The sequence below is a fragment of the Nanorana parkeri genome, unplaced genomic scaffold (assembly GCF_000935625.1).
Source record: "Nanorana parkeri isolate BGI_ZX_2015 unplaced genomic scaffold, ASM93562v1 scaffold939, whole genome shotgun sequence".
Classification (NCBI taxonomy): domain Eukaryota; kingdom Metazoa; phylum Chordata; class Amphibia; order Anura; family Dicroglossidae; genus Nanorana; species Nanorana parkeri.
The window spans coordinates 83336-87925 of NW_017307207.1; positions in this window are offsets into that span (position 1 = coordinate 83336).

Below are 4590 nucleotides of genomic sequence, written 5' to 3' on the forward strand. Positions count from 1 at the left end.
CTTTCCTTTCAGGGGGGGGGGGCGGGGATTTTCAGAATTTTCTTTTTCAAACCTAAACTTTTATAAAACTTGTTTTTACCTGAACTTTATTGCTATCACATAGGATAAGCCCTGCACAGAGGTTAGGGAATGACATCTCTTAACCTGGAAGTGATCAGAACTGAGTGCTTCTGGTGTCATTCCTCAAAGGGGTGATCAGGAAACAGATATATAAAAATGTAAACAAATTCCTGGCTGATAGTCACAGCAATAGCAGCCGGGAGTTTGTTTACATATTTTCTTTCATGGTTTTCTAGTGTTTAAAATATAATATGTAGAGAAACCCCAAAGATATCTAGTGTATTCATCTATCCCAAATGAGTAAATAAGTGCCTATAAAATAGGAATAGTAAAGATGAACAGGAAAGAAGATGTTCTGGGGCATTCGATGTACTGGCTATCTTTTTTTTCAGGTATTTTATTCTCTCATTGTACTGTGTCTATTGAGGGGCAGCGCTGTCTTCCAAGGACATATCTATAGAACACCTCTCTTCTCCATAACATAGGATGAACAGTTTTTCAGTTGTCATTGGAAGAGGAGGTGAGGAGAAATCATCCAATGGAGACACTCCACCTGTTCTGGTGACAACTGTGTAAGACAGGGTTTTATTTCATTTTATAGAGATTTCCTGTCACTTTTTCTTTTTTATAAATTCTTTATTTCAAGTTTTCAGATTATTTGTTACATAAAACAGGAAAATGTACCCGTATGGACTCACAGGTCCGGGCACGAAAGGGGTATGTACATCGAGACATCGGCAAGAAATTAACATATAGGGTACATATAAACAGAAAAATCTCCAAAGGTGTAAGTATAGCACACATGTAGGGAGGGTATCCTCTCACGGAAACCCAAGGGTATTGGAGTTAGTCGGGATCTCATCTCAACTTGTGTGTGCAACCATAAAAAAAACTGAAAGGTGGGTTCGGTATAGGAGACCATGACTATCGCACAGGGAGGAGTGTAGCCTCTGTCGTCTCGCCGTTGAGGAGAGGCCGGCGACAGCGGCAGATCATTGGGGACCAGCCCCTCAGGACCAAGTAACCTACCCTGGTATTGGTGGGAGGACTGTAGTCATGGGGTGTTGCTGGTGGTGTCATATTAGGGGTAGAGAGGGGGATGGGGGTGAAGTGCAAACGGGGGGATACACAGGACACGTGAGGGGGATTGGATAAGGGGGCTGAAATGATGGGGGAAGGGTTTCTCAGAGCTTGTCAGTGCCAGAGGTTAGGAATCCATGATAGTGCGGTATTCTGTGGAGGTGGTATAGTCTATCCAGTAGTACCAAGAGGCCGACAATCTGGAGGAGGTGCCTCGGATGGAGCTGGTGAGGTCCTCCATGAGTCTAATGTCGTTTATTTTGGAGAACATAGCTTGACCGAGGCCGAGTCACCTGTCTCCAGAGCAATGGGATGCAAGCCTGGGCCTGGGTAAGTGGATAAGAACTGATCTAGAGTAACTCTTTGGCGAGAATTGGTTATGATGGAGGAGGAAGAAAGCCGGTGGAAATGGACAACGTGGTCTGTGAATTTTTGGGTTATCGCTCGGACCTGGAACCAGAATGGGGTCACCAGGGGGCAGGACCAGAAAATGTGGAGCATGTCCGCGGGTGAGGAGCCGCAGCGCCAGCACACGTCTGGTACATCTCGGAACATCTGGTGAAGTTTATGGGGGGTTCTGTACCAGCCCGTGAGGATTTTGTATCCCAGCTCCTGGTATTTGTTGCAAATGGAGGACTTCAGGGAATATCTCAGCAATCTGTCTCTCTCAGTCTGTGGGACTTGGATCTCTAGTTCCCGCTCCCATTGGTCTATGAAGTGTAGCGGGAGTTCTAGGTCGGTGTCGAAGGGCTAGCTGGTAGCAAAGGGATAGTGTTTTGACTATTGGTCCTGTGTCAGCACAGGTTTGTTCGAAGGTAGAGAGTTTCCGCGAGTAGGTTGAGGGAGCTGGAAGGGAGGACAGGAAGTGAGTCAATTGTAAACATCTCCACATTCCCAAGTTCCGAAGGTCGGGATCGGTGGATTGGGCACCAAGCGCCTGCCAAGATGGACCGTTTAAAATATGCAGGACCCTGAATTTGCCCCTGGCCAGGAGACGACGAAATAGTCCGTCTTCCATACCTGGGGGGAATCCACGGTGGCCTATGATAGGTTGCATGGGGGAGGGCTGTATAGATAGTTTTGTCTTAGTGAATGCCCGACTGGTTACCTGCCACGTGGATCCCACCGTTGGGTGTGATCTGACAGACCTAGGGACCGGCCCGTTGCACCAAGGCAAGGCTGGCAGAGGAATGTCGGTCGTGGATTGTTCTAGCGCGATCCACGGCTTGACGTCTCCATGGCGGCACCAGTCGATCACTCGGCACAAGTGAGAGGCTACGTAGTAGAGGTGGAAGTCGGGTAAAGCTAGCCCACCCGCTGCCTTAGGGCGGCGCAGGATCGGTTGTCGTAATCTGGGGATTCTGCCGGCCCAGATTAAGTCAGAAACCAATTTCTGCAGGGAACGGAAGAACGTTTGTGGGAGCAGTATCGGGAGGGCTTGGAAGGAGTATAGGAGGCGAGGAAGGATATTTTGCTTGATGATGTTACAACACCCTTTCCAGGAGAATGTGGAGCGGGACCACCCTTGAAGGTCTGTCCTGACCTTCTGTAGTAATGGAGGGAAATTTAAACTGTACACGTCTGCCAAGTTTCGGGGCATGAGAACCCCTAAGTACTTAATCGAAGTGGAGGACCACTGGTAAGGAAAGTTGAGCGAAAGTCGTGACAGCATGGGGGGTGGGATTGTAAGGTTCAGGGCTGCCGACTTCTGGGTGTTAATATGGTAGTTGGATAGCTCCCCACAACATTGCAGAGTCGCGAGTAAGTTGGGTATGGTAGTGTCAGGGGCTGTTAAGAAAAATAGTAGGTCATCAGCAAATGCTGCTACCTTGTGTGTGGTCTCCCCGCCTGCATGCCCCGGATGTCTGGGTTGGCTCTGATGGTCCGGAGCAGGGGTTCGAGGGTTAGGATGAAAATGAGGGGTGAGAGTGGGCAGCCCTGCCTGGTACCGTTGGAGATCGGGAATGGGGTTGACAATATCCCGTTCACGCAAACTCTGGCCGTTGGGTGGGAGTACAAGGCCAACACCCAGGCAAGCATGCCTGGGCCCAGCCCGACATGTTCCATGGTGAGAGAAAGGACCAGTCTACCCTGTCGTAGGCCTTCTCTGCGTCTGTGGACACAATTAAACTCGGGACAGCCTTCGACAGGGCCGAGTGTATGACATTGAGGACTCGGGTGGTGTTGTCCCTGGCCTCTCTGGAGGGAACGAATCCAGCCTGGTCTGTGTGGACCAGGGAGGGGACATGGGGAAGCAGCCTCATGGATAGGATCTTAGCCAACAACTTTGTGTCCACATTCAGCAAAGAAATCGGACGGTAACTGGGGCAGACCGTGGGATCTTTGTCCGGCTTGGGAATCACCACAATGTTGGCCGTTAGCGCTTCCTTGGGCATAGGTTCACCCTCTCGAATTGAATTCCAAGCCGCCAACATGGGGGTGGTCAATAGGTTGGAGAAATTCTTGTAATACAAGAGGATGAAGCCATCTGGGCCCGGGGCCTTGACAGCGCTGGTGTGTTTAAGGGCTACTTCTAGTTCCACAGAGGAAATAGGGGATTCCAGGGATTCGCGTATCTCGGGAGAAAGGGTGGGCATGGCTGATGCTTCCAAGTATGCCTGAATGCTACGTTGTCGCTTTGTCAGGGCTTGGGCGTCTCGGGGGCCAGGGAGATTGTATAGGTTGGAGTAGTAGTCCCTAAAAGCCGTGGACTTTATGGGTGGGATATATGTACGGGATCGTTGTTGCCTAAGGGCCTGTGCCAGAGACCGGCTGCACTGGTTGCCATACTCGTAAAAGGGGCGGCGGCACTTGGCTAGTGTCGCTTTTGCTCTATCCATGTATAGGGATCGTAGGGAGTCACGCAAGGAACAGAGCTGGGTCAGTAGGGAGGGGTCCTGGCGTTGTTTGTGACTGATTTCCAGGGTATGGATTTGTGTGAGAAGAGAAAGCTGCTGCCCCTGCCATTGTTTCTTGCGACGGGCCCCTAATTTAATAAGGGTGCCCCTTATGTAAGCTTTATGTGCTTCCCATATGGTGTAGGGCGAACAGTCCGGTGTGGAATTAAGTGTAAAGTAGGAGCGGAGGTCACGTTCAATGTCAGGGGATAGCTCGGGGTCTTGTATGAGCGATTCGTTGAGCCGCCAGTTCCAGCTACGAGGTGTCTGGGGGTCCAACTCCAGTGAGAGGAAGATAGGGGCATGGTCCGAGTAAGTGATGTTACCTATCTCTGTGCGGGATATTCTCGAAAGGTTACTGTGGTGTACCAGAAAGAAGTCGATACGGGTGTATGTGTCGTGCACGGTCGAGTGGAAGGAATAGTCCCTAGTGTCAGGGTGATGAATGCGCCATATGTCGGAAAGCTTTAAGGCGTCTCAGCGCCGCAAAGGGCAGGTGGGAGGACTGGTTAGTGGAGTCAACTAGATGGTCTAAATGTAGATTGAAGTCTCC